The sequence below is a fragment of the Clytia hemisphaerica genome, unplaced genomic scaffold (genome assembly GCF_902728285.1).
Source record: "Clytia hemisphaerica strain Z4C2 unplaced genomic scaffold, Clytia hemisphaerica genome assembly, whole genome shotgun sequence".
In the NCBI taxonomy this organism is placed as follows: domain Eukaryota; kingdom Metazoa; phylum Cnidaria; class Hydrozoa; order Leptothecata; family Clytiidae; genus Clytia; species Clytia hemisphaerica.
In genome coordinates, this window is record NW_027104200.1 from 828607 (window position 1) to 841739 (window position 13133).

General features: G+C 35.5%; 1 long non-coding RNA gene across 1 annotated transcript; it reads right to left on the reverse strand.

Annotated features, from left to right (window-relative positions):
- Window positions 1-1644: 1644 nt before the first annotated feature.
- On the reverse strand, window positions 1645-2933 carry LOC136815245 (uncharacterized). Its single transcript, XR_010847700.1, has 2 exons — window positions 2458-2933; window positions 1645-1990 (listed from the first exon to the last, which is right to left on the reverse strand). It is a non-coding gene; the product is annotated as an uncharacterized lncRNA (long non-coding RNA).
- Between the last annotated feature and the right edge of the window lie 10200 nt (window positions 2934-13133).

Consider the following 13133-nt stretch of genomic DNA (forward strand, 5'->3'; position numbering starts at 1 on the left):
CCTGCTCAAATGATAACGTCAGTATAATTCCATGTCTCAATGATATGGATCCGAGGCAAACAACAGCATTTACAAAGTTCTAGTTTTAAGGAAAAAAATTTATGCAGTACTTAAGTTGGCCTTAAAATTTACTTGAAATCCAAACTTAATTTCCCAATTTAGAAAATTTCATGTACTTTCCAAATTTGTGCTCTATCGAGCTTTAAAAACAGTTATTTTTCTTATCTAATATCAATATTTTGCCAAAAATACCCCCCACAATGGCTAAAACTGAACTCTTGTTATATTTATTTTCCAAGGCTTAAGCAAAACTAATTGCCTGCCAAAGTTGATTGTGTTTGATTTTGCTTGATTGGGTTAGTATTGTATCTAATGTCATTAAAGTCTGCCATCTAAAAAGTATGTGGGGGGGATACTTTATTTTTCAAAAAATTTCTCAGCACCAAGTTATGCTAAGGTAGATAGTTAAACACCGTTGGAAAGATATATATTAGAGATGAACAATCTAAATGATTAAAGGTTTTTGAAATTTGAGATGTATACTATGAAGAAAAATGAAAGAAGATTAAAAAAATGAGGAATTTTACTTTTTGCTTGATATGACGTGACACTTACTATAATATATATACCTTATCAATTAATCTATCAAACAAGTAGCCCGTTGGGCGTGAAGGCCCAGCAAAAGCGAAAAGTAGTAAAAACGTGTTAGGGGTCATCGTACAATGCTCTACAATGTTGCATAATCAAAAAAGAAAAAATACAAAGACGGGGGTTAGCTGGGGCAACAATAAACGAGACGATGCGCATCACCTATATCAAATGCAACAACAGAGTATAATTAATTGTTCAATAGTTTTTCTTTTCTAAAATAACGTTTGGTTTTTGTAAAATAAAGTTTAGTTTTTCCTATGCAAAGTATAAAGTTAAGTATAATGATTTCGTTTGCTAACTCAGCTTTTTTAGATTACAAGCTCTTTCGTATTGAAAATAGATACAAATATGTGAAGCAATTTTTGATAGAAAACAGAAAGAAATCCAAAATATTTGTTTATCTCAGCAAAAAAGAACAATAAGCCGATATCTGGTCTGATACGAAATATGTGCTTAACATGAAACGGGAATACTTATGTTAGTACATAACCTATAGTACACAACCTTTAAATATAACGGTTTTTGTGTATATGGTTTTTCCAATGTAAAATAAAGTTTGGTTTTTCCTTAGCCTGTACCAAACCCTACTTCTTTACGTAGCTGACGATAGTAGTGTTTGTTACGTTTAGAGAGATTTTGTGTGAAGCGTGTTTTCAAAAAGCCTCTAAGTGAAGTGCAAAATTCTTATTGTCATCTGCAAAAGAAAGCCAATTAAATTCTCTTGGGACATTAATTTACAAAAAAATTAACTATTTTAGCTTTTTATGACACATGCAATAAAAGGTCTAAAAGTTGATTCTCAAGTTAATTGTTTTCAACAGAAAATGCATGTAATTAAGAAATAAAATTTTATAAACAAAGAAAAAATTTCAAACACTCCCCATTGTCTCTAAAAACCCCAGATCAAATACAGTTTGTTTTTCCTATGTAAAATAAAGTTTGTTATTCCTATTATATATAAAATAAAGTTTGTTTTTCCAATGTAAAGTAAAGTTTGGTTTTTAATTCAAATTTCTTTATTTAAATTTCGATACTAGTAGATAAATATTAAGTGAGCTGAATATGAAGAGTAAGTTAAGTAAGCTGAGTCGATTTCATAAGCTGAGCAATCTGATAATGTTGCAAGTTTTGATTAGCCGAGTAATCTAGTAATTCCGAGTAATCTAGTAATTCCATGCAATCTAGTAATGCCGAGTAATCTAGTAATGCCGAGTAATCTAGTAATGCCGAGTAATCTGCGGTTGTTCCAGGTAATCTGGTGATGCCAAGTAATCTGAGGTAGGTTGGTTGAAGGGTTTAACCCTTCAGTAGGGGTTTAGTAACCCTTTGGTCTTGAAATCTGTAAAAATAAATAAAAAAGGAGTTTAGAAAGATGTATACTATTCGTCATCATATCAATTGGAAATTAATTAGTGAAAGAAAATATTTACATGCAAAGTTATTCAAGAAAAATCACAAAAAGCCAGTCAAATTCATGGCACATGCTGATAAAAATAAATTTCATTTACGAGAAAGCTCTTGACTATTTACTTACTGGGAACTTTTTTCCATGAAAACAGTTAAAATCTGAGCAGAATTACTGTATGAAAAGTTTTCCTGGCCTTTTTTTCTTATAAAAATAGAACACTTAAAGGGTACAGAGATGGTTTCTATTATGAACAGTTAACAATAGAAAAGACAAAGATGCAGTTTCCTAAGGAGTTCTTGTTCATCATCCAGCTTCGCTATTACTGCTGCAAGCAATGAAAAATGATGTCAAGTTAGACCTATGCTTTCGATTCCCCCTCTATCTCAGTAAGTACCAACCTGAATAAATCAGCCATAATGATGGGTAAGACAGAGATGACAACTGGTCAGGAGTTGTCCACGCAGTTGGTTTTCAAGCTGAAAAGAAGAAATATTAATTTAACATCAAAGAATTTGAAAATTTACCAATTTTATAACCATTTTGAAGCAGATGAAAGGTTGTTCTAATAATATTTCTGCTATGTTTATTCTATGTACCTTAAAGGGAACTAATTTTCACGGTCCGTGAAAAAATCAGAAAAATTGCATTTTGCGGGAATTAATTTTTGCGGTTAGTTCAATTCTAAAATTTTCACAGTTGATCCTGGTGTAACACATAAAAATTACAATAATAATTTTTGAGAAAAACCGTGAAAATTAGTTCCAAAAGTTTTAAAAAAGACGCAATGAATTCCCAACATTTTGTAAGAAAAGGCAGTGCGCTGGCCAATGAAAAAAGAGTTTTTTTATCAAAGCTAATTCAAAACTGTACTTTTAAAGTTGTGAATTTGTGCGCAAAGGTGAAAGCAAGTGAAATTGTATGCTTTCAGTGAAGTTTGTGGACGAAATCAGAAAGAAATTGGCTAAAAAGATTTTCGTCACAATACTTGCTTTTTTATCGGCATGTAGTTGGAACTCCTCCCCCCCCCCCTAATCGGCAAAATGCCAATAAAAAATTTGAAAATCTTTCGTCAAAGACCCCAAAGATGTAAAAGAGAATTTTTTTTCAAAGAGGACGTCCTGTTGAATAATTATGTAGTCCAGCCATAAAAACAATGATAAAGCCATGCATAATTACTGTATCATGCATATTGTAATAATTATGCATGGTTTTATCATTGTTTTTCTGCTGGACTACTGTACATAATTATTCAACAGGGTGGCCTCTTTGAAAAAAGGTCTGTATTCAAACACAGCCAAATTGACTGTCCAAAATTTTACTAGGCAATGGTTGTGGCCGTTCTCTCCTTCATCATGCTCGTTTTCAGGATAGAGCAGAAGAAAAGGCAAGAGGAAAACCGGGCAATTAATGTCTACCCCATATCGCCCTGGAAATTTCTGGGGGTTGCCAGGGATGTGTGTTAATGATTGGTTTGATTGACTGTCAATTACATTTGATTCGTTCGATTCATGGACAATGATGTTCGATTGCGTTTGATCAGACAAGGCCGCGACCACAGAATTCCCTCTATCAAGCACCACCCTCTATTAAGCGTCACCATCTATTAAGCGTTGTTCCCTATTTAAAAAAAGCGCACCTAAAATCACAAAAATTAAATGCAGCACACTTAGTTAGAGTAAGTAATACCGTGAGATTGGGTAACTTGCATCAGTGGAGGCTAACATGCATATCCCTCAAATGAAAGACCTGGCTGGTCATTAAAATACAACTACGCAGCTCCGCTCGCAGCTCTACTCTGCCATTTTTGTTTTGATTTAATTTTGTATTTTAATGACCAGCCAGGTCTTTCATTTGAGGGCTATGCATGTTAGCCTCCACTGATGCAAGTTACCCAATCTCACGGTATAGACCTTTTTTCAAAGAGGCAACCCTGTTGAATAATTATGTAGTCCAGCCATACAAACAATGATACAGCAAAGCATAAATTACTGTTTCATGCATATTGTAATAATTATGCATGGGTGTATCATTATTTTTCTGCTGGACTACATAATTATTCAACAGGGTGGCCTCTTTGAAAAAAGGTCTATTCAATTGATTCGATTATATCTCATAATGGAACGGCATAAATCCTTGGTAATATTTGATTGTGATTAAGTTGTATTCGACAATCGAATTAATCGCATCATTCAATTGCGTTCGATTGACATTGTCTGGAAACGGGCATTGGGCTGCTCCAGTTTAAGTCTGTTATAAGACGAGACGGTTTTCCGGAGGTAAAATGCTTTTTCGAAAGTACTGGATTACCAATACAGAATCATTTTTATAGCAGAAAAATCTTGAATCTGATATTGTCAGATTGTCTAATCCTGACCACCCCTTTCTAATCCTAAATCTGTAAACAGCAACAATCAATGAAACAACAGCGTCTGAAAATGTCAGAGTTGGTCTGATATTTCAGGAGGAGAAAAAAACTTTGTCTCCACTTAATCCGCCATTTTGAGCTATAAAATGCAAAGAGCGCGAGATCTACAACAACAACAACTTAGATAGACTAGTAACTAGTCGTTGTATTTCACTCTGCAGCTCCGCTTGCAACAGACTCACTCCCTTCACTGAATACAATACGCAATACGGATACTTGCTAGTCTACAATTTAGAAGGAGCGCGGTTTTAGTAAAAACGAAAACGAAAGTGGGACGGACAAACAGACAGTTGCTTTTGAAAGGCCCGTTCGCTAACGCTGGGCCAAATAGCATATATACCTTGAGCTCTTTTATCTGATTTCGTTTAATTTTGGATATTGTATTGTATTGTTGTTTTTTTTGCTTTATCTACCAGGTGCTAACATCTTAATATTTTTTTAAACAATCAAAGATAATACGCAACTAAAGTCTATTCACGATAAGTGTGCACTCTTTTTTCATTTACCTATAACTTTTGAAGGAATTCTTCAATCTTTATAAATTTGGTATCATTGGAAAGATATTAGTGAGTGGAACAATTTGAAATAAAAAAATATTTAAAAAAATTCTAAAAATGAAGATGAAAATGAAGAAGAAAAAAATGAAGATCTTGTAGAAGAGTGCCATAACTTTCATTTTCACTGGAGAGATTCTTTGATTTTAGGAGATAATCACTGTGAAGAAATTTTATTAAAATATTTATTCAATATAAAGTTATGATACAAAGTTCATAAGTGATTGACCCCAAAAAACAGCAAAAAACTGCAGAAAACAGCGTTTTTAGACTTCAATCAGCTTATAACTTTGTTTGATATCTTTTGACTGAATGATTATTTTAGAGAATTTTTTTCACAGTGATGACGTTCGATGATTAAGGATTCACTTCAGTGAAAATGATAGTTATAGCACTTTTCTACAAGATCTTCATTTTTTTCTTCTTCATTTTCATCTTCATTTTTAGAATTTTTTTAAATATTTTTTTATTTCAAATTGTTCCACTCACTAATATCTTTCCAATGATACCAAATTTATAAAGATTGAAGAATTCCTTCAAAAGTTATAGGTAAATGAAAAAAGAGTGCACACTTATCGTGAATAGACTTTAATCCACACTGGGACCGTTCACTTTTAGGTGACAATAAAGGGGGGCAATAAAGCTTTTTCTAGCCCCGTTCTATTTATTTCACTATATTTATAACGAGGATGGGTGGTAACCTGGCATAACTAGGTGTTAAGTATGGGCTGAACCTAAGGTTCTGTTTTTGACGCTCCCAAGTCTCTGAAAAAGTCAAAAAAAAACTCTAGAAGAATCTGAGAATCACTTTTTGGCCATTTCCTCTTTAAGGTTAACTTTGCTCTCCAATCAACTTTCTTCTCTATTAGGGCCAGTTTTCTCAGGTCCGATCTGACATTCTGCAACACAGTACTTTACTTCCCGGTCGTTTAATATGATTATTTCATCTATGAATAATCGAACAATATGCGAAATTTTCGACTCTGAGTCGTCTTGTTTGGCTTTCAGCCATCTTGGTCAGCTTCCAGCTGTCACTTCTGGCCACTCTGGTACGTTGTTTTCATGTTTTCTCTCTTTCTGTTTCTTTGTTTGCATTGTGCCTCGCCTTGAATGAACTTTAGGTTAGCCTAGGGTAAGGACATGTTTGACTTAGACATATTTTTCAGATACTTGGACTTAATCTTTTTTCAAACTTTTGGACTTAGATATTTTTCATGAATTCAGACTTATATATTTTTCAACTCAATTTAGACTCAACTTATACATAGACTTAGATTTCGTTCATACTTATTCAATTTTATTTATTTTCCAGTTATTTATAAACTCATTTGTATCTATTTCAGTTTGAACCCTCTCTCAATAAATGGTTCCAAGCACATAACCTATTTGTGATAGTCTGTGAAGCACCCGATAGACAACAGGAATGTCCAAAGGCGGGGATATTTGTTCCTTAGGTAGAGAATTATTTTTAGAGAGAATTGGCTTTTTGCCAAGAAGATTTCTAAAATGATTGAGCCAATTATCTAGACGTTTCGCAGTGGATCCGCCTTTTAGTTGAATGGGGGGGTTCGAATTTTTTCCACTAAGCTCTCTGACTAGGCTGCAGGCATTACGATGAGAGTTATGCGAGAAATATTCAGACATGGAGTTTATCTGGCCATTTATAAAGGATACTTCGGTTTCTAGGTAGGCCTCGTCAAGTTTAGATAAGAGTCTAAATTTGCCTTTCACCTGCGCGTAGGGACATTGTTGTAAAGAGATGCTGCAAGTTTGAGATTTTCTCTTGCTGCAATGACAGTCTTTCGAGTTTGAGATGTTTTGTTTTCTTTTCCTAGGGAGCTGCTCGAGCCCGGGGGGGGGGGTACTAGGGCAAAATGGGTTACGGGGATGCTCCGCTGGACAGGGTACCTTTTTTAACCTCCACGAGTCCCAGGTAGGGTCGCAAAAACACCAAAATAGAAAAATCAGTCCCTCGTAGGGTGCCTATTTCTGGAAAATTTGGGGAAAAAGTAAAAATTTTTGGAATTTCAGTCCCATTCAGGGTCACTTTTTTCGCAAATTTCGAGTCCCACGTAGGGTCCATTTTTCGAACCTCAGCGGAGCACCCCCGTCGATCGACAAGGGTAGTACCCCCCCCCCCCGGGTGCTCGAGAGCTATTTTTTCAGTGGTTTTAATCAAACTGGAATAAGCATCTTCAATGTTGTCTTTATTTAGATCCTCAATGAAAAGATGAGAAAAGTGGTTATATACTTCAACAGTAAATCTGTTGCGGATTTCATGATTGAGAGAAGATTCCTTCCAGTCGATTTTCTTCAGAGTGTGTGGCTTCGAGTGTATTGATGCACGAAGGCTCAATTTGATATTTGAAGAAACAATACGATGATCAGAGCTAACAGTGGAGAATGAGGAATATGCTCTGGAGTCTTTAATACTATTCCTCCATTTTTTACGAAAGAGAATATAGTCAATTTGAGCTTTATCGCCATTTGGATATCGGAATGTCCAAAAGTGATTGGCACATTTCATGAAATAGTTATTTGAGGAGAAACGGCCGTATTCATCAATCAGATCTAAGAGGTATTCGCCATTGCGATAAGTGTGCTTATTAAAGGAGAAAGAAACATCGGGACATGCGAGCTTCGCATTAAAATCACCAGCAATGCTTACAAAATTATGTCTTGGAATATCGTCGAGTACATTTTTAAGTTCCAAATAAAATTCCTCAACTTCCTCTTTGGGGGCGCTATTGTGTGGACTATAGACACAAACAACTGATAAAACTGGATTGATTGAGAACTCAGCAATCAAAGTTCTAGGCGTGATAGATTCTACCTTAATCAAGTTATTTTTTGCTTTGGAAGAAAGAAGAAGACCTACTCCTCCAACCGTAGCATTAACAGAGTTTTTGGTTGCCGAAGATCTAATAAGTTGAAGAGAAGAGTTTGAAGAATACATAAAGTTATCAGCAGGATGGAAAATGCGATGCTCTTGGATTGTAATCATGTCTATGGAATTTCAGACATTGAACGCACGATCGTTTAATTGTGTAGGTCCATTCAAGGTTCGAACATTGAAAGTACTAGTTTTCAAGAGATTGGTACATATCAGTAATTTGTTTTGTTTTGGGTGATCAGGTTCTTTCTTGGGGTGAAGATCTCTCCATCATTGGATCCCGTTATGGTATCAAAGAGAGAAAAATGATCGAAAAAATCAGGGGCTTTCCCGGGGATCAAGGGCGTGTCCTGAAGGACTACCGATTGATCCCGGACCCTGGTGCTGTTTGGTGAAGAATCCATTATCTTTTCAATTGCTAAAATAGTATGTGCTGTGCAACGGCTACATACCCATTTTCCCATGGGTGGGGCAATACTCAACTAACTCGAGAGATATCTCCTTAATTCAAGAACTAAGCAGAAGAGTGTCAAAAACCAGATTAACTATTCGATGCTAACTGCCTAGTGGCCCCTATCACTCTACCTGCAACAGAGTGAGATTTGAAAGCTGGTTTTCTCCAGCTGGTGTTATATTCCTTCTCTTATTTGGACTGCCGTAACTGGGCTATGAGATGCTCCAACTACATCTATGAGAAAATGGGAAATAATTTGGTTAAAATATGATACATCATTTATACATACAGTTCTCAGTTCATTCATATACAGGTGAAAAAAAAGTTTATGTACAGGTTGAAATTACGTTTTCACTAGTTTTATTAAACAGTACGATTTTCAGCACTAAAGCATTAACATCGTAATTTCACTCTAAATTCATAAAAACCCTATCAAAAAGTACTGGCGAAAGAAGAGAGAAGAAAAAACCAATGTCAATAACAGCAGTGGAAAGGATGTTGGAACTGACTGTCTTATAAAACTATAAAGTGTGTTGGCTCTGCAAGGCAAGGGCGCCAGGCTTCAAAAGAGAAGCCTTCCTTGAGGAAGACTTACAAGTCATTCCCGCTTCTATCCAATACCAGTCGCTATTAAACTGGAGGAGATATGATAAATTGATAATTGGTATTCAATTATTTTTCTCTGCCACTCAAGTGAACTCTTGCATTTTCTCCTGAACTTGCCAAACGTGCTTAGCTTTCAAATAATACAAGGCCATCACCGAGACAAGGGTTTAAGATAAATCAAACGTACGTTGCAACTAATCAAATGAGGGGGCGTGCAGAAAACATTGCCATGACACCGGATGTCAGCTCTTTAATTTTTTAATATTAATCTGATCCATCCAATTATCTTTATCTAAGATGAACTATTGAAATCATCTTTTCCACCTAGCATGCTACAATTAGCGAAAAGAAGGAGAGAATTTCCTGTGGCTGAGAACTCCCACTGACAACTAGAGTTACCGGCTTCAGAAATTTTTTAACGCATGAAGAGGTGAAGAAAAAGGTACAATTTGGCAAAAAGTTAATTTATATGTCAAAGAAAGTTCCTTAATAGAAAGCTGTTCAAGTAGTCAGAAAAATATTTTTTTCGTTCTTCTTCCGAATTTACTTCCGGGTTTTCATATCATTAAGTGGAAAGCCCTAGCTCCCGACTGGCGGGGAAAGCCCCAGAAAGACACACCCCTTTGAATATTAGGTACTATTAAAAACCCCTCTGTATAGCTTAGCATGATGATAGCATTAATTAATTTAAGCTTAAAGCTTTAGGCTTATACAGCAGTATTAAAGGGCTTGATCTCTGTCTTTTGTTGGGCAGTGGTAGGGAATACAATGAATTGGCATTTCTTGCGATTGAGAGCTTGAAAAAATTGGGGAACAATCCTTGAAACAGTTGATTTATCCACTCCAATAACTCCACTCCACTCCACATCTTGTTGGAAACTTCCACATGCCAAAAACTTCAAAGAAATCAACACTTGACTCTCCACAGACAAAACGTGGTTTCTTTGTGTAGGTCTTTGCAGATCTTGTCTGAGAAGATTGGTTAAAAACACAATGCCTGTCGTGAAAAGCGAAAGTGTATCCGAATGTCCTCATCTGAAAAAGTGTTGTTATTCATAAAATCTTTCAGTCTGTATGTTCTTGGACGTCTTCTTTGCAAATTTCCATATAAAATCATGCTCATGGTGGCCATTTCTCACTTTGTTTTAAGCTTAATCTTTCCACCCCAAATGCCGTACATATACGTCTTTGATACGTCCGAATGCCGTACATTTACGCAATTTGTAAAGACACGTATTTCTCAAGCCATATCTTTCATTGGCTTGCTTGGTAATCGTTCAAAAAAAGAGAAAAAGAAAGTAGAGAGTCTAAGCTTTCCGTTGATATATAATGATGTAATGTTATGATCACGTGGTGAGTCAGCACTTTTCGAAGAAAAACACTGATTCAAAATGGCGGACAGAAAAACCGGCAGGTACAAAATGCATAAAACATAATGCATATTGCATAATACATAATAGTATTGTGTAATTTACAGAACGATTTTATATTCTCTGAAACTCTCCTTTGCAGAGGCTAAAACCGCGAAAACCTCTTTAGAAGAGTTCCTTGTAAACATTCCAATAAGAGGAATTTCCCCAGACATAATATTTACTTTTCGAATCCGAACAGATCCGAACGAAAGAGAAAATATTCGAATCATAACAACAAAGGGTTTTCCGTCAGCAACAGATCAGATAAAAAAAACAACATAAACATTCGAATGTAAAAAAGATTCGAAGTCTATTTTCTTTGATCTAGCTTCCGGATGAAGCTCTTTAATTTATGTACCCCAAAAAAGCATTCACATGGTTAATGCTTTGTAAGAGAAAAAACCCGTTGAAATTTATTAGCAATTGTTCGAAAAGATCTCTGAGAAAACCCAGAAAGATCTTGCTATAATATTTACGTTTTCGAGTTAGGAAAAGTAACATACGGAGGAGATATTTTCGTGTTTTTTCTACATTATACTACGTTCTGTAAAATACAACTATGAAAATCAAAATGGCGACAAGCATTTTCAGTGGATCATGGATTTTCTTCATCATTCAAAATTCAAATTTACAGCTTTCTACCCTTTATTTTCTGGTAGAAATTGGTATATTTGTTTTGTTGAAAGTATAATCTTTAAAATTCTCCTTATTATAGGCTCTAAAATTGACATTTTTCAAATATTATGCATTATGCATTATGCAATATGCATTATGTTTTATGCATTTTGGACCTGCCGACAGAAAAACACTGATTTCTGAGAAAAGTGACTGATGTTTGGAAAGCCATTGTGAGCAGTAGAATGTTTTTTGGATGCTACTTTTTGGTATATGGCTTCAGGAGTAAGTATATAATGATGAAATACTAAAGAAAGATTTAATAATTAAACTTCCCCCACTTTTTTTTGCATAGGAAGTGAAAAATACCAAAAAAGTGACATTACCGAAAAATGAGGAAAAAAACTTTGGTAAATGTGGAGTTACCATTTTAGTTAGAGTATTTTATTTTGATTGGTACCCAACCTAAAAGCTGCAGAATTTAATTAGTTTTCCAGGGATAGCAAGTTTTTTATCAAAAGATTTCTAGTTCGTGAGTTATGACAAAATAACCAAACATGTCCATTTTGTCAAAAAATGTTGCGTGGGGACAGCGTGAAAATATACAAAACAGCGTGGTGGAAAGGTTAATCTTTCCTTAATCCACCTCCCGAGTAGGATTATGTTTTGGGGTGTTCAAGTCTAAGTTAATCGCTTTTTTAATCGTGATATTTTTTGAACAAGAGACAAATTTTCGTTAATCGGCGCTAATCGCTATTTAATCCGGACTTCAGCTAATCGGCCGCTAATCCACTTTTGAACAACCAGGCCCAGGGTCATAGATTTGACTGCATCTCATAGAAGAGCAAAAAACAAACGTGCTTTATTAGAAGGGAGTGAAATGAAAGTTTTGATTGATTTGATGGTTGTGAAGAGTGCAATCCGACAGAAGACGAAACTTCGCGGAAAAGAAAATGGCCGGCATTTGAAATGTAATTTAACGATATTCTTGAATTCAGGTTAGAGGATTTTTCCTTGTATCTATTTCAGCATGATTACCTTTGAAATACCTGACTGTTCAAAAAATTTGAGTACTTTCTACGAGTGCCCAAGCTTACAATTGAATTGATTTATTTAGAGAGTTTAGGTAGGATCGTCTATGGGAATACTTTTATTCGAAAGTAGTTTTCGACTTTTTCGAAAAAACAACCCTTTTTAATTGAACTAAACAAATTCATGTGTATAGTAAACCACTTCAAAGTTTTCTCTTATATCTGTTATTTCCAGGTACAAAATTTCACGTAGAATAAAGTTGAATATGATCTTGATTGGCAAAAGAACACCCAACTCAAACGAAACACAAATGTTTCGACCACACGTCCCGGTTGACCACGTCAAATCAGATTGCCAAAAGAGGTACAAATTCATCATATTGGTGACGTCATTCGCAAAACATTTCGACAGACGCAATTATATACGTCAGACATAGGGCAATCAATCGTTTTGGGGAAATATAACAGATGAATGGATAGTTATTTTTAACGTTGGAACTGTTCAACGGGATCAGAGTATTTTGTTCAAACAATTGATTGATGGGTCGAACAAATAACATAGCAGCCTTGTATTGGACACATACAAAATCCCATTTTGTTTTCAAGACAGATGATGATGTTTTTATACACATTAAACGTTTATCGAAAGCCTTGAACACAAAATGGCAAGCGGAAGATTTCGTAGGCAACACGATGCGGGGTCAGCCGCCTGAAGGTAAGGGTAGGTATGGTGTATCACTTGAGGAGTGGCCTGGCAAAATCTATGATTCTTATTGTAGTGGTGGCGGGTATGTGTTATCGCAATGGATCATTGGCCGAATGATTCCTCACTTCAACTGGGAAACACCTTTGAAGATCGATGACGCATATATTGTTCATTTGGTTAAGTTAGGTGGAGGCAAACCGATGCATGAGCCTTATGCGTTTGCAATGTATAATGTGAATTGTAGATTTGTGCATGAACCACGCAGTTCAGTGGCGTTGTGGGAAAATTTTTCTGGAGGGGCCAAAGTCAATTTTTATTAAATGGCGCCCCCCCCCAATTTTTCAAAGTGGTGCCTCCACCCACCAGTTTCTAAACTTT